Source organism: Oncorhynchus mykiss, chromosome 3 (genome assembly GCF_013265735.2).
Source record: "Oncorhynchus mykiss isolate Arlee chromosome 3, USDA_OmykA_1.1, whole genome shotgun sequence".
NCBI lineage: Eukaryota > Metazoa > Chordata > Actinopteri > Salmoniformes > Salmonidae > Oncorhynchus > Oncorhynchus mykiss.
The window spans coordinates 67,836,427-67,859,273 of record NC_048567.1 but is presented as its reverse complement, the minus strand read 5'-3'; the positions used below and the strand labels follow the sequence as shown (position 1 = coordinate 67,859,273).

Below are 22,847 nucleotides of genomic sequence, written 5' to 3'. Positions count from 1 at the left end.
CGGAAACCAAGTCTATGGAGACTTTCATAGAGGACTGTCTGGCTGCAGGGTGTATCCGTCCTTCTTCCTCCACTGCCAGCGCAGTGTTCTTCTATGTGGAGGAGGGACAAAACCCTGCGCCCGTGCATCAACGACCGGGGCCTCAATGACATCATTGAGGCTACCCGCTACCACTCAACGCCTCGGCCTTCGAGCCGCTCCAGGGGTCCACCATTTTCTCCAAGTTGGACCTGTGGAACGCCTACCATCTGGTGTGGATACGGGAAGGGGACGAGTAGAAGACAGCCTTCAACATGGCCAGCGGACACAAGGAATATCTGGTTATTGGTCTGACCATTTGGTCTGACCCACGCTTCAGCTGTGTTCCAGGCCCAGTTAACGATGTTCTCCGTGACATGTTGAACCGATTTCTGCTGTGGTTGGAACAACAAGATGACATGAGCATCAGAAGGCCACTCAGCCCACAATAATATATTTATTTTTAGGCAAGATGAAATTCTGGCAGAATATAAATGGTGGCGGACAGAAGTTCCAGTGACAGAGGGGTGATACAGAGGCTTAACAAAATATATTTAATAAATACTATGAAAATAATTATCACAAAAAATAAATCAGAAAACCGACATTGAAGCTGTCTTCTTTTTCTCAAAGAAGTCACTGTTTACAAGCCTCTGCCCTCTACACCAGATTCAGAACTGAATGATAATAGCTAAGCCTCCAGCCAGGTTCCTAACTTGATTATTATGCTGTTACTCTGAGAACTGGACCCATGCAATCTAATATGGACTAGTGGCTGTGATGGAAAGTCCCATGATGTAATCACTATGGTAAAGGCAGAGATCAGTAGATCATGGGAGTGCCTCAACCTCACTCACATGGTTTTATTTCTGTGAAGAATTCAGCTGTGTCCCTCTGCTCACTACTTTCTTTGTCAACAAAGGAGAGAGAAGGCAAGAGCAGTTGTACTGCTGTAAATAATGATAACTATTGATGCTTTTTTGAATAGTGATCCATTTACCAAGTGCAGGAAATGTAACGATGTTCAATTTGAACATGTATTCAAAAACAATGTTTATTTATCAATTTGACACCTGCACCAACTCTTTCCCAGGCCTCTCTATACCACTGTCTTTCTCCCATCATGGTGTGACCAGTGGCCTTAAGTTGTCATTCTGCAGTGAGCATGTTTCTCTATATGTGTACACATTACTGTAGTTGTTCTTCACTCATGTTGTTATTCATAATATACAGGATTTTCATTTTTTTGTTATTGCTGTTACTATGTCGATCTAGTTCCTTACACCCAACTACCAGACCTACTTGTTGCTTTATGTCTATTTCAGGGCCTGGACACATTAACTGGGTGGATACATTATTTGAATAGTCTTCTGAATAGAAAAATAAAGCAGGGAGGGCACTGCTATCTAGAAACAACGTGTGACATTCTGAGATACATTGCATTTGAGCCATAGATAAAATCCCTTTGGCTCGTTGTTTTTCTGTAAACCAGCCTTAGCTTTTATATTCTTATATTCTTGGCATGAGTAGCAGGAAGTTGAAATTGGGCACGCTATTTATCCAAAAGTGAAAATGCTGTCCCCTATACCTTAAGAAGTTAACAAGAAATGTGTAGAGTGGTTGAAAAAACAGTTTTAATGACTCCAACCTAAGTGTATGTAAACTTCCAACTTCAACTCTATCTGACACGAGTCCGGAGCGAGAGGTTTGGTGATGAAATTTCCTCTTCTCGGACAGAAATCAACATTTCCATCTACACCACCTGAGTTCTCTCATCATTTAATTGGTCAGCGAATTCAGTGAGTTCTGCTGATTTGTCATCCAACTTGGTCATCGTGTTCATTAACTGATCGTCTTTGGTTTGCAGCATGTTGAGTAGATTGTTACTTTGAGTAACGTTCAACACAACTACATGCATGTTGTCACTTTGCACGCTCCTATTTGTAGATAATTTGTCAGATTTAGCTAGTTTAGTGTGGACTTCGTCGTTTTTAGTTTGGCTAAATCGAGTTGTTCCTGTAGAAGACGATTTTGTTGAAGAGTTTGTACTCATAAGTTTTTGCAATTACTTTAAATTGTTCAGTTTTCGACCGCAATTCATTGGTTAACAGAATGTTTTCCTCATCTGCTTTTGTCAATAGTTTCCCGGTTCTCTCCAACTGTTCCTTCAGATCAACCATTTCTTACTAGTGCTTCAGCTGTGCACTGTGCCATTGGACTGATGCCAACGTCTGATGGCGATACATCAGGGTTAACCTTTCTAGCTAGCGGAACACCTCAACAACATTCCGCTGAAAAGGCAGCTCGCAAAATTCAACAATATTTTTTTGAAATATGTCACTTTCACACATTAACAAGTCTAATACAGCAAATTAAAGATAAACATCTCGTTAATCTACCCATCATGTCCGATTTAAAAAAATGCTTTACAGCTAAAGCACAACATATACCTAGATTATGTTAGATCACTGTCAAGTTGGAAAAAAACACCTCCTTTACCTACTAAAGAAAGCAATGGTGCATTTTCCCATCAGAGTTACTTACGTTTGCATCAAATTGACTTGTTGCGGATAAAAGTCTGTGCGTAAATAAAAATAACTTGCAGTTAAAATCCCATGTACCAAGAAAAAAAAGTGACATTTCCATCGCATCTTTTACTCAAGGCCTACAGATGGTTTGGTCACAAAAAAATGCTTTACTTGCATAAAAATGTTGATTGGAAACCTGGTTAATGTGGTTGAACGTATGCAAGCCTACAGGAGACTTATGAAGTAGCCTAAACAGATTTAACTATTGTGACTGGTTGTTTTAATGCCACATATGAAAGGTAATATATTTGTTAAATGATAAATATGAAGACTATACTGAAGCGTTAGGTCCTAGGTGCATGAGGAATAGCCGCTTGGATTGGAGAGGAGGTAGAACGCGTGTTAAACTCCTGAATAACTGGGAAAGCCGGGAGCATATTTGGCCACATTATAGGGAGACTTGGGAGAATGATGATCTACATAAAACAGCACATTCAGTATTAGATTTGAAATACAGCCAGACCGCACTGCTACTGTGCCTTTTTAGACCCAGAACTGATCCTAATGGAATGAAACCTTCAAGTCACAGGGCTTTTGCACTATTATTCAAATAACATTTTCACTGCAGCTCGGAGTAGAATTTTGAACTCACTTGAAAACAATAATGCAATTATTCATTTCATTGTGGTGTTGTAGGGTAGTCTAGTCTATAATTGTATTGTACCTAAACAAGATCAATACGGGAGCTTTTTGACCTGGCCTCCCCACTTCCTATCAGCTAATCGTATTTGTTCTTGTGGATTCATTTTGAGAATTGATGTCGTTTTGAATGCTTTGTGTGGTATGATTGCTAGTTTAGGTTGCAGATCTGGACAAATTATCCACCTACCACTAATGCCACTATGAATGGTGGATAGAGGGCAGGATAGGCAGCTAGACTGGTAGACTATATTGAGCTGAGGTATAGTAAAATGTTGTAGTGCATAAGGAAAGTACCAAAACACCTTTGGACTACCACTCCCCACTTTGCAATTCGTTCCAGTCATTGGCAGCAGAGAGCTCGAAGGAAAGGCGGCCAAATGAGGTGTTAGCTTTGGGGATGATCAGTGAGATATACCTGCTGGAACATGTGCTACGGGTGGGTGTTGTTATTGTGACCAGTGAACTGAGATAAGGCTGAGCTTTACCTAGCATAGACTTATAGATGACCTGGAGCCAGTAGGTCTGGCGACGAATATGTAGCGAGGGCCAGCCGACTAGAGCATACAGGTCACAGTGGTGGGTGATATAAGGTGATTTGGTAACTAAAATGATGGCACTGTGACAGATTGCATCGAGTTTGCTGAGTAGAGTGTTGGAAGCTATTTTGTAGATGACATCGCCAAAGTCGAAGATTGGTAGGATAGTTAGTTTCACTAGGGTAAGTTTGAGGGCGTGAGTGAAGGAGGCTTTGTTTGCGAAATAGAAAGCCGATTCTAGATTTGATTTTTGATTGGAGATGTTTAATATGAGTCTGGAAGGAGAGTTTGCAGTCTAGCCAGACACCTATGTATTTATACTTGTCCACATATTCTATGTTGGAACCATCCAGGGTGGTGATGCTAGTTGGGGTTGGGGTTGGGGTTGGTTAGTCAGCCAAAAAATGTACTGAAATGTGCAGCCCCAGTTACTCCCCAACCCTGTAATAAACATCAGCTGTTATCTATTTTTTCCAGTAGTGCAACTGCTCTTGCATTCTTTCTCCTTCGTGTTGAAAACAATTGCTGAACTGAGGAATGAAACGGCTGAACACTTCACAGACATATATTTCAAATGGAATGACGCTGGAGAGATGAAGCAGGTACGGGGAGTCAAACATTTAATAAATAACGGACATGGAAGGAGACAGGAACAGCGTCAGCAAAGTAATAATGCAGACAAAAAAATGTATGCAGCAGTGGGGAACAGAGCAGGGAACTGACAAATATAGGGGAGGAAATGAACAGGTGATGAGTGAGTCCAGGTGAGTCCAATATCACTGATGCGCGTGATGAGGGAAGGCAGGTGTGCATAATGGATGGCAGGAGTACGTGATGCAGGGCAACCTGGCGTCCTCAAGCGCCAAGGGGGGAGAAGAGTGGGAGCAGACGTGACAATAAAGACGTGTGGGTTGAAGAACTCCAATTTCAGCAGTTCCCATAGGGATCATGCCTGGGTACTTTCCAGTGACAGCCTCTTGGCCACTAGTCTATAGTTACATTGTCTGTTCTCAGTGTAACTGCATAGTAATCATGTTAGGAGTCTGGGCAGAGGCAGTGTTCTACATATGATGTAGAGGGCAGAGGATGCAAACAGTAACTTCTTTGTTTATTATTACAATGTCTGATGTTTTTCTTGTGATATTTGGTAAAACATTCCTCAGCCTCTCAGTATCACGCCTTTGTCACTGGTTGCACTTCCCAGAGAGGGAAACATCTCCATTGAACAGAGCCAGGTCTAAAGAAACATGGTAAGAAGAAAAGGTAGCCTATTTCAGAAGAACAGAATAGCATATTCTGAGTTGTCCTTGTGTTTAAATAAAATTACTGAACTGAGGAATTACACAGAGGAATACTTCACAGCCATAAAGCTGTGTGGGTTGGGTTGAAGCACTCCAATTTCAGCCACTCCCAAAAGGATCATGCCTTGGTACTTTCCAGTGTAATAGGATAGCAATCAAGTTAGGAGTCTTCGCAGAGGCAGTGTTCTACATCTGATGTAGAGGGTGGAGGATGTAAACAGTAAACAGATTTTCGTTGTTGTTGTTATTACAGTGTCTGATGTACTGTATTTTTCTAGTGATATTTTGATAATACTTTCTCAGCCTCTCAGTATCACACCTCTGTCACTGTTAGCACATCCCAGAGAGGGAATCCCCCCATATCCATGGAACAGAGTCAGGTGGTGAAATTTTGTCAGCCCATGAATGTCATGCAAATAACTGCTGGCCTCACTGTAATTGACCGTTAATTAAAATAAACATGTTTAGCGTCTCCTGGCGTCCACGCATATCCTACAAGCCACTGATGCAGACCTAAGTATAATAAATCCATTTAATATAGCCCACACTATCACAATACATCCATGATTTAATTTCGACAGGTATTAAGAAACATGATATGAAGAAAACGTAGCCTATTTCAGAAGAACAGAATAGCATATTCTGAGTTGTCCTTATGTTACGCCCTGATCTGGCTATATGTATGTATGACTGTGGGCTACACTAGTTCATTTAGCAGACAAGATTTGTTTAGAAGTCCGTGGTATTATTTTATATTATTTTAAAATATGAAGAATAGAATTCAACATAAAATATAAAGGATATTATCCCCACATGATTTCTGGGGGAGTGCGTACATGCGGCTAATCTGTGTTGAGCAATTAACCAAGAAACAGGTCCTCCTACAGTATCTGCGTAATTTATGTTATTTATGCAACTTTACTTATGGTACAAACATTAGGCTATATGTTTAGATTGGTAATACATTCTAAGGCAGCGTGATGCGACTCTAATGATGATTTGAAAAAGTAGCTTGAAAGGCCTAAGCTCTGCTGTGTTTCTTCTGCTCTGTTTCTCTTATTCACAATTTGACAAGCACTTGATACAATTATCACCAATCACTCTTCTTAATTTAACGTGGTCTTTACACATAGCCTACTAATATAAGTGTGGAATAATTGTTTATTTAGAATGTCCCACACAAAAAAAAACATGTAATCCGTAGCCTGCACTTGAATAGTGTGTGTTCCATTTATAACAGTAAGGTTAGGGGAAGCTAAGCTTTCCCTACAGTATATTGAATTACTGTTTAGCTATAATTAGCCTAATTAGCTTCCTCCTGTCTATACAGAAATAAATAAAATAGTACAAAACAGTCTAGAAAAGCATGTTTTGGCCACCGGATCATTAGCTTCTTTAAAAAAAAGCTGTGGATTGTTTTAAATCTCATTGCTTGCAGTCGGAAGGAAAGTCAGCGTGTGCAATTTGGCTAGATTGGTGTCATCCAGTCTCTCATTTATTATGTACTATTTGTACAAATTAGCACAATGTTTTTATGTACTAATAGCAAAACTCTCAAGGCATCAAACTTCATCAATGCCACGCCCCTTCTGAATCCTTAACTCGATGCTCTCTGAGTTTGTGCTATTAGTACAAATAAATATAACTGCTTATTTGGACGTAGCTAGCTGGCTATTTTAAAGTGAAAGCGAGGTAAATTATCGGATAAGAAATGACCAATAGTCTAGTAGTTTCTGTATTTCGGCCCATATAATTCTAGACTATTATTGCATTTGAATCCGTTATGTGTATTGCTTCATCATCTTGTATATTACTGGAAGTGATCTTTATTTGTTCTGGCCAACATTGTTGTTGTTGTAACACGTTAGCTTTTTGGTTCCCGGAGCGTGTAAAATGACGCCTTTTTAAAATCTACTCGCTGTTGTTATCATTTATGTAAAAAGACAATACATAATATCAATTGTGTAAGCACATGGAACTACTTTTTAGCAATTTATTTATTTATTTCAGACTCATGATTTAAGTGGCTCGCTGTGAGTGACGGACTGTGAAACTCTATCTCCCATGATTCCGTAGTACCTTAACTGACCATATAATTAATCAATTTATGTTGTATTCAAATAAAAAAAAATTGTATTAGTCATATGCGCCTGATACAACAGGTGTAGTAGACCTTACAGTGAATATTTATTGTCACATAGCTCACTGTCGATATTGACAATTAGGTTAAACAGAGCATGACTGTTGTAGCCTAAGTTTGTGCACTCGGACAGCATCAGTAGGCAGCATCAGTGGACTAGACTGGGAAGGCTTATTGTCAAAGTCTACAGGGACACCAGGGATTTGACCCGGCAATAGTGCAACCAATAAAACTATACTACTTTGGCAAGACTGCCCTACAGAGGCAAAATGCCTCTATAAATTTGCTAAAACATATTTGATCTGCTGTAATGGTTTCCTGCCACAAGAACAAGCCAGTTGATCAGAATATATCACGGATTACCAGAAATTGCAGTCTGTCTAGACAGAAAAATAAAGTCAGATTTTGCAGTAAAGTATATTTTAAGTTCCTGCATTTAACATGTGTAGGGCAGAAGTGGGAGCCTAATATTCATATCTTACTATCAATAGATAGCAACTATACAATTAAATATAGGCCTACAACCTTTTACAATCATGGAGCAACCCAGTCTAAGTAGGCTACCCCTCAAGTACGGCCATAGAAATAATACTTAAAAAACTATTGCATTAGATAAAACGGACCTCCTAAATATTTCTGTTGAGCACTTCGGAATTACAAGTCAGTTGTTAAAAGTACTCCTAGGGCCATTGGAAGAACTATACAGATATCCAATTTCTGTCTGGTTCTCTGCTCTGTCATGACCTCTAGAGAGTCTGGAGTCAGGCCAATAACTAACTCCAATAACTGAATTAGCTTTCTTAATCAATTTATTGATCTTGATCCTAATGTGGACAATTTAATATCTAAAATAACCCTCTATTTACTACCTCATTCTGGAATTATTATGATATTAAACCATGAGCATATGATTTTGTGTTCATATTGACATAATAAAGATGCACATTGTCCTCAATTTCAGAAAGGTCAGGATCTACAAAAAATGTGTCCAAACTGTACCAAAACCTCAGATTTAGCTAGTTTAGTGTGGACTTCGTCGTTTTTAGTTTGGCTAAATCGAGTTGTTCCTGTAGAAGACGATTTTGTTGAAGAGTTTGTACTCGTTCATCGTCATAAGTTTTTGCAATTACTTTAAATTGTTCAGTTTTCGACCGCAATTCATTGGTTAACAGAATGTTTTCCTCATCTGCTTTTGTCAATAGTTTCCCGGTTCTCTCCAACTGTTCCTTCAGATCAACCATTTCTTACTAGTGCTTCAGCTGTGCACTGTGCTATTGGACTGATGCCAACGTCTGATGGCGATACATCAGGGTTAACCTTTCTAGCTAGCGGAACACCTCGACAACATTCCGCTGAAAAGGCGGAATTCAACAATTTTTTTTTGAAATATGTCACTTTCACACATTAACAAGTCCAATACAGCAAATGAAAGATAAACATCTCGTTAATCTACCCGCCATGTCCGATTTAAAAAATGCTTTACAGCTAAAGCACAACATATGATTATGTTAGATCACCGTCAAGTTGGAAAAAAACACCTCCTTTACCTACTAAAGAAAGCAATGGTGCATTTTCCCATCAGTTACGTTTGCATCAAATTGACTTGTTGCGGATAAAAGTCTGTGCGTAAATAAAAATAACTTGCAGTTAAAATCCCATTTACCAAGAAAAGAAAAGTGACATTTCCATCGCATCTTTTACTCAAGGCCTACAGATTGTTTTGTCACAAAAAAATGCTTTACTTGCATAAAAATGTTGATTGGAAACCTGGTTAATGTGGTTGAACGTATGCAAGCCTACAGGAGACTTATGAAGTAGCCTAAACAGATTTAACTATTGTGACTGGTTGTTTTAATGCCACATATGAAAGGTAATATATTTGTTAAATGATAAATATGAAGACTATACTGAAGCGTTAGGTCCTAGGTGCATGAGGAATAGCCGCTTGGATTGGAGAGGAGGTAGAACGCGTGTTAAACTCCTGAATAACTGGGAAAGCCGGGAGCATATTTGGCCACATTATAGGGAGACTTGGGAGAATGATGATCTACATAAAACAGCACATTCTGTATTAGATTTGAAATAAAGCCAGACCGCACTGCTACTGTGCCCTTTTAGACCCAGAACTGATCCTAATGGAATGAAACCTTCAAGTCACAGGGCTTTTGCACTATTATTCAAATAACATTTTCACTGCAGCTCGGAGTAGAATTTTGAACTCACTTGAAAACAATAATGCAATTATTCATTTCATTGTGGTGTTGTAGGGTAGTCTAGTCTATAATTGTATTGTACCTAAACAAGATCAATACGGGAGCTTTTTGACCTGGCCTCCCCACTTCCTATCAGCTAATCGTATTTGTTCTTGTGGATTCATTTTGAGAATTGATGTCGTTTTGAATGCTTTGTGTGGTATGATTGATAGTTTAGGTTGCAGATCTGGACAAATTATCCACCTACCACTATTGCCACTATGAATGGTGGATAGAGGGCAGGATAGGCAGCTAGACTGGTAGATTATATTGAGCTGAGGTATAGTAAAATGTTGTAGTGCATAAGGAAAGTACCAAAACACCTTTGGACTACCACTCCCCACTTTGCAATTCGTTCCAGTCATTGGCAGCAGAGAGCTCGAAGGAAAGGCGGCCAAATGAGGTGTTAGCTTTGGGGATGATCAGTGAGATATACCTGCTGGAACATGTGCTACGGGTGGGTGTTGTTATTGTGACCAGTGAACTGAGATAAGGCTGAGCTTTACCTAGCATAGACTTATAGATGACCTGGAGCCAGTAGGTCTGGCGACGAATATGTAGCGAGGGCCAGCCGACTAGAGCATACAGGTCACAGTGGTGGGTGATATAAGGTGATTTGGTAACTAAAAGGATGGCACTGTGACAGATTGCATCCAGTTTGCTGAGTAGAGTGTTGGAAGCTATTTTGTAGATGACATCGCCAAAGTCGAAGATTGGTAGGATAGTTAGTTTTACTAGGGTAAGTTTGAGGGCGTGAGTGAAGGAGGCTTTGTTGCGAAATAGAAAGCCGATTCTAGATTTGATTTTTGATTGGAGATGTTTAATATGAGTCTGGAAGGAGAGTTTGCAGTCTAGCCAGACACCTATGTATTTATAGTTGTCCACATATTCTATGTTGGAACCATCCAGGGTGGTGATGCTAGTTGGGGTTGGGGTTGGGGTTGGTTAGTCAGCCAAAAAATGTACTGAAATGTGCAGCCCCAGTTACTCCCCAACCCTGTAATAAACATCAGCTGTTATCTATTTTTTCCAGTAGTGCAACTGCTCTTGCATTCTTTCTCCTTCGTGTTGAAAACTATTACTGAACTGAGGAATGAAACGGCTGAACACTTCACAGACATACATTTCAAATGGAATGACGCTGGAGAGATGAAGCAGGTACGGGGAGTCAAACATTTAATAAATAACGGACATGGAAGGAGACAGGAACAGCGTCAGCAAAGTAATAATGCAGACAAAAAAAATGTATGCAGCAGTGGGGAACAGAGCAGGGAACTGACAAATATAGGGGAGGAAATGAACAGGTGATGAGTGAGTCCAGGTGAGTCCAATATCACTGATGCGCGTGATGAGGGAAGGCAGGTGTGCGTAATGGATGGCAGGAGTACGTGATGCAGGGCAACCTGGCGTCCTCAAGCGCCAAGGGGGGAGAAGAGTGGGAGCAGACGTGACAATAAAGACGTGTGGGTTGAAGAACTCCAATTTCAGCAGTTCCCATAGGGATCATGCCTGGGTACTTTCCAGTGACAGCCTCTCGGCCACTAGTCTATAGTTACATTGTCTGTTCTCAGTGTAACTGCATAGTAATCATGTTAGGAGTCTGGGCAGAGGCAGTGTTCTACATCTGATGTAGAGGGCAGAGGATGCAAACAGTAACTTCTTTGTTTATTATTACAATGTCTGATGTTTTTCTTGTGATATTTGGTAAAACATTCCTCAGCCTCTCAGTATCACGCCTTTGTCACGGGTTGCACTTCCCAGAGAGGGAAACATCTCCATTGAACAGAGCCAGGTCTAAAGAAACATGGTATGAAGAAAATGTAGCCTATTTCAGAAGAACAGAATAGCATATTCTGAGTTGTCCTTGTGTTTAAATAAAATTACTGAACTGAGGAATTACACAGAGGAATACTTCACAGCCATAAAGCTCTGTGGGTTGGGTTGAAGCACTCCAATTTCAGCCACTCCCAAAAGGATCATGCCTTGGTACTTTCCAGTGTAATAGGATAGCAATCAAGCTTCGCAGAGGCAGTGTTCTACATCTGATGTAGAGGGTGGAGGATGTAAACAGTAAACAGATTTTCGTTGTTGTTGTTATTACAGTGTCTGATGTACTGTATTTTTCTAGTGATATTTTGATAATACTTTCTCAGCCTCTCAGTATCACACCTCTGTCACTGTTAACACATCCCAGAGAGGAATCCCCCCATATCCATGGAACAGAGTCAGGTGGTGAAATTTTGTCAGCCCATGATTGTCATGCAAATAACTGCTGGCCTCACTGTAATTGACCGTTAATTAAAATAAACATGTTTAGCGTCTCCTGGCTTCCACGCATATCCTACAAGCCACTGATGCAGACCTAAGTATAATAAATCCATTTAATATAGCCCACACTATCACAATACATCCATGATTTAATTTCGACAGGTATTAAGAAACATGATATGAAGAAAACGTAGCCTATTTCAGAAGAACAGAATAGCATATTCTGAGTTGTCCTTATGTTACGCCCTGATCTGGCTATATGTATGTATGACTGTGGGCTACACTAGTTCATTTAGCAGACAAGATTTGTTTAGAAGTCCGTGGTATTATTTTATATTATTTTAAAATATGAAGAATAGAATTCAACATAAAATATAAAGGATATTATCCCCACATGATTTCTGGGGGAGTGCGTACATGCGGCTAATCTGTGTTGAGCAATTAACCAAGAAACAGGTCCTCCTACAGTATCTGCGTAATTTATGTTATTTATGCAACTTTACTTATGGTACAAACATTAGGCTATATGTTTAGATTGGTAATACATTCTAAGGCAGCGTGATGCGACTCTAATGATGATTTGAAAAAAGTAGCTTGAAAGGCCTAAACTCTGCTGTGTTTCTTCTGCTCTGTTTCTCTTATTCACAATTTGACAAGCACTTGATACAATTATCACCAATCACTCTTCTTAATTTAACGTGGTCTTTACACATAGCCTACTAATATAAGTGTGGAATAATTGTTTATTTAGAATGTCCCACACAAAAAAAAACATGTAATCCGTAGCCTGCACTTGAATAGTGTGTGTTCCATTTATAACAGTAAGGTTAGGGGAAGCTAAGCTTTCCCTACAGTATATTGAATTACTGTTTAGCTATAATTAGCCTAATTAGCTTCCTCCTGTCTATACAGAAATAAATAAAATAGTACAAAACAGTCTAGAAAAGCATGTTTTGGCCACCGGATCATTAGCTTCTTTAAAAAAAAGCTGTGGATTGTTTTAAATCTCATTGCTTGCAGTCGGAAGGAAAGTCAGCGTGTGCAATTTGGCTAGATTGGTGTCATCCAGTCTCTCATTTATTATGTACTATTTGTACAAATTAGCACAATGTTTTTATGTACTAATAGCAAAACTCTCAAGGCATCAAACTTCATCAATGCCACGCCCCTTCTGAATCCTTAACTCGATGCTCTCTGAGTTTGTGCTATTAGTACAAATAAATATAACTGCTTATTTGGACGTAGCTAGCTGGCTATTTTAAAGTGAAAGCGAGGTAAATTATCGGATAAGAAATGACCAATAGTCTAGTAGTTTCTGTATTTCGGCCCATATAATTCTAGACTATTATTGCATTTGAATCCGTTATGTGTATTGCTTCATCATCTTGTATATTACTGGAAGTGATCTTTATTTGTTCTGGCCAACATTGTTGTTGTTGTAACACGTTAGCTTTTTGGTTCCCGGAGCGTGTAAAATGACGCCTTTTTAAAATCTACTCGCTGTTGTTATCATTTATGTAAAAAGACAATACATAATATCAATTGTGTAAGCACATGGAACTACTTTTTAGCAATTTATTTATTTATTTCAGACTCATGATTTAAGTGGCTCGCTGTGAGTGACGGACTGTGAAACTCTATCTCCCATGATTCCGTAGTACCTTAACTGACCATATAATTAATCAATTTATGTTGTATTCAAATAAAATAAAATTGTATTAGTCATATGCGCCTGATACAACAGGTGTAGTAGACCTTACAGTGAATATTTATTGTCACATAGCTCACTGTCGATATTGACAATTAGGTTAAACAGAGCATGACTGTTGTAGCCTAAGTTTGTGCACTCGGACAGCATCAGTAGGCAGCATCAGTGGACTAGACTGGGAAGGCTTATTGTCAAAGTCTACAGGGACACCAGGGATTTGACCCGGCAATAGTGCAACCAATAAAACTATACTACTTTGGCAAGACTGCCCTACAGAGGCAAAATGCCTTTATAAATTTGCTAAAACATATTTGATCTGCTGTAATGGTTTCCTGCCACAAGAACAAGCCAGTTGATCAGAATATATCACGGATTACCAGAAATTGCAGTCTGTCTAGACAGAAAAATAAAGTCAGATTTTGCAGTAAAGTATATTTTAAGTTCCTGCATTTAACATGTGTAGGGCAGAAGTGGGAGCCTAATATTCATATCTTACTATCAATAGATAGCAACTATACAATTAAATATAGGCCTACAACCTTTTACAATCATGGAGCAACCCAGTCTAAGTAGGCTACCCCTCAAGTACGGCCATAGAAATAATACTTTAAAAACTATTGCATTAGATAAAACGGACCTCCTAAATATTTCTGTTGAGCACTTCGGAATTACAAGTCAGTTGTTAAAAGTACTCCTAGGGCCATTGGAAGAACTATACAGATATCCAATTTCTGTCTGGTTCTCTGCTCTGTCATGACCTCTAGAGAGTCTGGAGTCAGGCCAATAACTAACTCCAATAACTGAATTAGCTTTCTTAATCAATTTATTGATCTTGATCCTAATGTGGACAATTTAATATCTAAAATAACCCTCTATTTACTACCTCATTCTGGAATTATTATGATATTAAACCATGAGCATATGATTTTGTGTTCATATTGACATAATAAAGATGCACATTGTCCTCAATTTCAGAAAGGTCAGGATCTACAAAAAATGTGTCCAAACTGTACCAAAACCTCAGATTTAGCTAGTTTAGTGTGGACTTCGTCGTTTTTAGTTTGGCTAAATCGAGTTGTTCCTGTAGAAGACGATTTTGTTGAAGAGTTTGTACTCGTTCATCGTCATAAGTTTTTGCAATTACTTTAAATTGTTCAGTTTTCGACCGCAATTCATTGGTTAACAGAATGTTTTCCTCATCTGCTTTTGTCAATAGTTTCCCGGTTCTCTCCAACTGTTCCTTCAGATCAACCATTTCTTACTAGTGCTTCAGCTGTGCACTGTGCTATTGGACTGATGCCAACGTCTGATGGCGATACATCAGGGTTAACCTTTCTAGCTAGCGGAACACCTCGACAACATTCCGCTGAAAAGGCGGAATTCAACAATTTTTTTTTGAAATATGTCACTTTCACACATTAACAAGTCCAATACAGCAAATGAAAGATAAACATCTCGTTAATCTACCCGCCATGTCCGATTTAAAAAATGCTTTACAGCTAAAGCACAACATATGATTATGTTAGATCACCGTCAAGTTGGAAAAAAACACCTCCTTTACCTACTAAAGAAAGCAATGGTGCATTTTCCCATCAGTTACGTTTGCATCAAATTGACTTGTTGCGGATAAAAGTCTGTGCGTAAATAAAAATAACTTGCAGTTAAAATCCCATTTACCAAGAAAAGAAAAGTGACATTTCCATCGCATCTTTTACTCAAGGCCTACAGATGGTTTTGTCACAAAAAAATGCTTTACTTGCATAAAAATGTTGATTGGAAACCTGGTTAATGTGGTTGAACGTATGCAAGCCTACAGGAGACTTATGAAGTAGCCTAAACAGATTTAACTATTGTGACTGGTTGTTTTAATGCCACATATGAAAGGTAATATATTTGTTAAATGATAAATATGAAGACTATACTGAAGCGTTAGGTCCTAGGTGCATGAGGAATAGCCGCTTGGATTGGAGAGGAGGTAGAACGCGTGTTAAACTCCTGAATAACTGGGAAAGCCGGGAGCATATTTGGCCACATTATAGGGAGACTTGGGAGAATGATGATCTACATAAAACAGCACATTCTGTATTAGATTTGAAATAAAGCCAGACCGCACTGCTACTGTGCCCTTTTAGACCCAGAACTGATCCTAATGGAATGAAACCTTCAAGTCACAGGGCTTTTGCACTATTATTCAAATAACATTTTCACTGCAGCTCGGAGTAGAATTTTGAACTCACTTGAAAACAATAATGCAATTATTCATTTCATTGTGGTGTTGTAGGGTAGTCTAGTCTATAATTGTATTGTACCTAAACAAGATCAATACGGGAGCTTTTTGACCTGGCCTCCCCACTTCCTATCAGCTAATCGTATTTGTTCTTGTGGATTCATTTTGAGAATTGATGTCGTTTTGAATGCTTTGTGTGGTATGATTGATAGTTTAGGTTGCAGATCTGGACAAATTATCCACCTACCACTATTGCCACTATGAATGGTGGATAGAGGGCAGGATAGGCAGCTAGACTGGTAGATTATATTGAGCTGAGGTATAGTAAAATGTTGTAGTGCATAAGGAAAGTACCAAAACACCTTTGGACTACCACTCCCCACTTTGCAATTCGTTCCAGTCATTGGCAGCAGAGAGCTCGAAGGAAAGGCGGCCAAATGAGGTGTTAGCTTTGGGGATGATCAGTGAGATATACCTGCTGGAACATGTGCTACGGGTGGGTGTTGTTATTGTGACCAGTGAACTGAGATAAGGCTGAGCTTTACCTAGCATAGACTTATAGATGACCTGGAGCCAGTAGGTCTGGCGACGAATATGTAGCGAGGGCCAGCCGACTAGAGCATACAGGTCACAGTGGTGGGTGATATAAGGTGATTTGGTAACTAAAAGGATGGCACTGTGACAGATTGCATCCAGTTTGCTGAGTAGAGTGTTGGAAGCTATTTTGTAGATGACATCGCCAAAGTCGAAGATTGGTAGGATAGTTAGTTTTACTAGGGTAAGTTTGAGGGCGTGAGTGAAGGAGGCTTTGTTGCGAAATAGAAAGCCGATTCTAGATTTGATTTTTGATTGGAGATGTTTAATATGAGTCTGGAAGGAGAGTTTGCAGTCTAGCCAGACACCTATGTATTTATACTTGTCCACATATTCTATGTTGGAACCATCCAGGGTGGTGATGCTAGTTGGGGTTGGGGTTGGGGTTGGTTAGTCAGCCAAAAAATGTACTGAAATGTGCAGCCCCAGTTACTCCCCAACCCTGTAATAAACATCAGCTGTTATCTATTTTTTCCAGTAGTGCAACTGCTCTTGCATTCTTTCTCCTTCGTGTTGAAAACAATTACTGAACTGAGGAATGAAACGGCTGAACACTTCACAGACATACATTTCAAATGGAATGACGCTGGAGAGATGAAGCAGGTACGGGGAGTCAAACATTTAATAAATAACGGACATGGAAGGAGACAGGAACAGCGTCAGCAAAGTAATAATGCAGACAAAAAAAATGTATGCAGCAGTGGGGAACAGAGCAGGGAACTGACAAATATAGGGGAGGAAATGAACAGGTGATGAGTGAGTCCAGGTGAGTCCAATATCACTGATGCGCGTGATGAGGGAAGGCAGGTGTGCGTAATGGATGGCAGGAGTACGTGATGCAGGGCAACCTGGCGTCCTCAAGCGCCAAGGGGGGAGAAGAGTGGGAGCAGACGTGACAATAAAGACGTGTGGGTTGAAGAACTCCAATTTCAGCAGTTCCCATAGGGATCATGCCTGGGTACTTTCCAGTGACAGCCTCTCGGCCACTAGTCTATAGTTACATTGTCTGTTCTCAGTGTAACTGCATAGTAATCATGTTAGGAGTCTGGGCAGAGGCAGTGTTCTACATCTGATGTAGAGGGCAGAGGATGCAAACAGTAACTTCTTTGTTTATTATTACAATGTCTGATGTTTTTCTTGTGATATTTGGTAAAACATTCCTCAGCCTCTCAGTATCACGCCTTTGTCACGGGTTGCACTTCCCAGAGAGGGAAACATCTCCATTGAACAGAGCCAGGTCTAAAGAAACATGGTATGAAGAAAATGTAGCCTATTTCAGAAGAACAGAATAGCATATTCTGAGTTGTCCTTGTGTTTAAATAAAATTACTGAACTGAGGAATTACACAGAGGAATACTTCACAGCCATAAAGCTCTGTGGGTTGGGTTGAAGCACTCCAATTTCAGCCACTCCCAAAAGGATCATGCCTTGGTACTTTCCAGTGTAATAGGATAGCAATCAAGCTTCGCAGAGGCAGTGTTCTACATCTGATGTAGAGGGTGGAGGATGTAAACAGTAAACAGATTTTCGTTGTTGTTGTTATTACAGTGTCTGATGTACTGTATTTTTCTAGTGATATTTTGATAATACTTTCTCAGCCTCTCAGTATCACACCTCTGTCACTGTTAACACATCCCAGAGAGGAATCCCCCCATATCCATGGAACAGAGTCAGGTGGTGAAATTTTGTCAGCCCATGATTGTCATGCAAATAACTGCTGGCCTCACTGTAATTGACCGTTAATTAAAATAAACATGTTTAGCGTCTCCTGGCTTCCACGCATATCCTACAAGCCACTGATGCAGACCTAAGTATAATAAATCCATTTAATATAGCCCACACTATCACAATACATCCATGATTTAATTTCGACAGGTATTAAGAAACATGATATGAAGAAAACGTAGCCTATTTCAGAAGAACAGAATAGCATATTCTGAGTTGTCCTTATGTTACGCCCTGATCTGGCTATATGTATGTATGACTGTGGGCTACACTAGTTCATTTAGCAGACAAGATTTGTTTAGAAGTCCGTGGTATTATTTTATATTATTTTAAAATATGAAGAATAGAATTCAACATAAAATATAAAGGATATTATCCCCACATGATTTCTGGGGGAGTGCGTACATGCGGCTAATCTGTGTTGAGCAATTAACCAAGAAACAGGTCCTCCTACAGTATCTGCGTAATTTATGTTATTTATGCAACTTTACTTATGGTACAAACATTAGGCTATATGTTTAGATTGGTAATACATTCTAAGGCAGCGTGATGCGACTCTAATGATGATTTGAAAAAAGTAGCTTGAAAGGCCTAAACTCTGCTGTGTTTCTTCTGCTCTGTTTCTCTTATTCACAATTTGACAAGCACTTGATACAATTATCACCAATCACTCTTCTTAATTTAACGTGGTCTTTACACATAGCCTACTAATATAAGTGTGGAATAATTGTTTATTTAGAATGTCCCACACAAAAAAAAACATGTAATCCGTAGCCTGCACTCGAATAGTGTGTGTTCCATTTATAACAGTAAGGTTAGGGGAAGCTAAGCTTTCCCTACAGTATATTGAATTACTGTTTAGCTATAATTAGCCTAATTAGCTTCCTCCTGTCTATACAGAAATAAATAAAATAGTACAAAACAGTCTAGAAAAGCATGTTTTGGCCACCGGATCATTAGCTTCTTTAAAAAAAAGCTGTGGATTGTTTTAAATCTCATTGCTTGCAGTCGGAAGGAAAGTCAGCGTGTGCAATTTGGCTAGATTGGTGTCATCCAGTCTCTCATTTATTATGTACTATTTGTACAAATTAGCACAATGTTTTTATGTACTAATAGCAAAACTCTCAAGGCATCAAACTTCATCAATGCCACGCCCCTTCTGAATCCTTAACTCGATGCTCTCTGAGTTTGTGCTATTAGTACAAATAAATATAACTGCTTATTTGGACGTAGCTAGCTGGCTATTTTAAAGTGAAAGCGAGGTAAATTATCGGATAAGAAATGACCAATAGTCTAGTAGTTTCTGTATTTCGGCCCATATAATTCTAGACTATTATTGCATTTGAATCCGTTATGTGTATTGCTTCATCATCTTGTATATTACTGGAAGTGATCTTTATTTGTTCTGGCCAACATGCGCCTGATACAACAGGTGTAGTAGACCTTACAGTGAAATGCTTACTTACGAGCCCCTAACCAACAGTGCAGTTTAAAAAAAATACAGATAAGAATAAGAGATAAAAGTAACAAGTGATTAAAGAGCAGCAGTAAATAATGACAATATATACAGAGGGGTGCTGGTACAGTGTCAATGTGCGGGGGCACCGGTTAGTTGAGGTAGTATGTACATGTAGGTAGAGTTAATGTGACATAGATGCATAGATGACAACAGAGGGTGGCAGTGGTGTAGAGGGGGGAGGGGGGCAACGCAAATAGTCTGGGTAGCCATTTGACTAGATGCTCAGGAGTCTTATGGCTTGGGGGTAGAAACTATTTAGAAGGCTCTTGGACATAGACTTGTTGCTCCGGTACCGCTTGACGTGCGCTAGTGGAGAGAACAGTCTATGACTAGGGTGGCTGGAGTCTTTGACAATATGTAGGGTCTTCCTCTGACACCGCCTGGTATAGTCCTGGATGGCAGGAAGCTTGGCCCCAGTGATGTACTGGGCCGTTCGCACTACACTCTGTAGTCCCTTGCGGTCGGAGGCTGAGCAGTTGCCATACCAGGCAGTGATGCAACCAGTCGATGGTGCAGCTGTAGAACCTTTTGAGGATCTGAGGACCTATGCTAAATCTTTTCATTCTCCTGAGGGGGAATAGGTTTTGTTGTGCCCTCTTCATGACTGTCTTGGTGTGCTTGGACCATGTTAGCTTGTTGGTGATGTGGACGCCAAGGAACTTGAAGCTCTCAACCTTCTCCACTGCAGCCCCGTAGATGAGAATGGGGGCGTCCTCGGTTCTCTTTTTCCTGTTGTCCTCAATTATCTCCTTTGTCTTGATCACGTTGAGGGAGAGGTTGTTAACCTGGCACCACACGGCCAGGTCTCTGACCTCCTCCCTATATCTCGTTGTTGTTGGCGATCAGGCCTACCACTGTTGTGTCATTGGCAAATTTAATGATGGTGCACCAAACTTAAGAAAAAACAATTACTATGCATATAATATATAATAATAGAAGAAACAATTGTATTTTGCATTTGAATTAGATCTGTGATAGTGTAGCTAGTTCATTTATTGGCCTGTCTGTCTCCAATGGAAAATAAACTGGTATATCCTGTCTGTACAACCATTAAAATATATCATAGAGAAAAAATAAGAAAATCCTTTGAGCCTTAGTAGATGCTCAATGAAACATTGTTGACAGTATATTGAGATGTTATTCACAGAACACTCAGAAAAATAAGAGTGCTTTGGGGCACCATTTGTGCATGTAGCGCAACCCTCTAAATAAAAAAAAGGTTCCAGATCAAACCGTTTAAGATCAGATAAAATGCTTTCTTTCTGAGAGTTTAGAATATTTATTGTCACATAGCTCACTGTCGATATTGACAATTAGGTTAAACAGAGCATGACTGTTGTAGCCTAAGTTTGTGCACTCGGACAGCATCAGTAGGCAGCATCAGTGGACTAGACTGGGAAGGCTTATTGTCAAAGTCTACAGGGACACCAGGGATTTGACCCGGCAATAGTGCAACCAATAAAACTATACTACTTTGGCAAGACTGCCCTACAGAGGCAAAATGCCTTTATAAATTTGCTAAAACATATTTGATCTGCTGTAATGGTTTCCTGCCACAAGAACAAGCCAGTTGATCAGAATATATCACGGATTACCAGAAATTGCAGTCTGTCTAGACAGAAAAATAAAGTCCGATTTTGCAGTAAAGTACATTTTAAGTTCCTGCATTTAACATGTGTAGGGCAGAAGTGGGAGCCTAATATTCATATCTTACTATCAATAGATAGCAACTATACAATTAAATATAGGCCTACAACCTTTTACAATCATGGAGCAACCCAGTCTAAGTAGGCTACCCCTCAAGTACGGCCATAGAAATAATACTTTAAAAACTATTGCATTAGATAAAACGGACCTCCTAAAAATTTCTGTTGAGCACTTCGGCATTACAAGTCAGTTGTTAAAAGTACTCCTAGGGCCATTGGAAGAACTATACAGATATCCAATTTCTGTCTGGTTCTCTGCTCTGTCATGACCTCTAGAGAGTCTGGAGTCAGGCCAATAACTAACTCCAATAACTGAATTAGCTTTCTTAATCAATTTATTGATCTTGATCCTAATGTGGACAATTTAATATCTAAAATAACCCTCTATTTACTACCTCATTCTGGAATTATTATGATATTAAACCATGAGCATATGATTTTGTGTTCATATTGACATTATAAAGATGCACATTGTCCTCAATTTCAGAAAGGTCAGGATCTACAAAAAAATGTGTCCAAACTGTGCCCAAAACCTTGTGGTGAGGGCTAAAGAATGTAAGATCTGTGGGGCCCCACAGCCCTACAAAGAAAGAAAGTCTGGAAAAAATAGGGGAAAAATTGAACAAGGGTGTCCAGGACTGACACTGAATTCGTCAAAGACTGTGGTTAATGCATACGTCCATGTGAGTGAAAATATTGTCGTCACAAGTATATTTTGTTTGTTGAGGCAGACTGGAAATCTTTTTTTAAGACAATATATTTTTATTGGGGCTCCCAAGTGAGGCAGTGGTCTAAGACACTGCATCTCAGTGCTAGAGGTGTCACTAAGGACAACCTGGTTCAAATCCAGACTGTATCACAAATGGCTTTGATTGGGCGGTGCACAACTAGCCCAATGTTGTCTGAGTTTGGCTGGTGTAGGCCATCTTGCCTAGTTAAAAAAAATGTAACCCTTAGAATGTGCAAAGAGACTTGTATGACTTTCCTTTGACATTGTACAGAAATAAGGACCGTAACATACTTTGTGGTTTCAGCATTACAGTCTAAAGGAAGTAGGATCCGTCCCCATACTGCTTCTGGGGAAAAAGAAGAAGACTGGGGAGTTAAAAGCCCAGGTCCTCACCACCTCTAGGGAGCTGTCAGAGGAGGAGACGGTGGCTCACGTTGCCCTTAGAGTTGTGTTTGAGAAGTTACTCTACTGTAAGTATACTTGATTGATATACACTGAGTGTACAAAACACTATGAACACCTGCTCCTTCCATGACATAGACTGACCAGGTGAAAACTATGATCCCTTATTGATGTGACTTGTTAAATATGAAGACATTTTTACCCTTTAAACAATTGAGACATGGATTGTGTATGTGTTCCATTCATAGGGTGAATGGGCAATACAAAATATTTAAGTGCCTTTGAACAGGGTATGGTAGTAGGTGCCAGGCGCACCTTGAGTGTGTCAAGAACTGCATCGCTGTTGGGTTTTTCACAACAGTTTCTCGTGTGTTTCAAGAATGGTCCACCACCCAAAGGGCATCCAGCCAACTTGACACAAATTTGGGAAGCATTGGAGTCAACATGGGCCAGCATCCCTGTGGAACGCTTTCCACACCTTTTAGAGTCCA

General features: G+C 39.7%; 1 protein-coding gene across 1 annotated transcript in view; it reads left to right on the top strand.

Moving 5' to 3' along the window:
* The window catches only part of LOC110520455 (nectin-3), a 44,714-nt gene extending 22,145 nt beyond the window's left edge, over positions 1–22,569 (top strand). Inside the window, exon 9 of the mRNA XM_036975011.1 lies at positions 22,259–22,569. The gene's annotated coding sequence lies outside the window, so the exon portion shown is untranslated. The remainder of the gene's footprint in view (positions 1–22,258) is intronic.
* Positions 22,570–22,847: the final 278 nt, after the last annotated feature.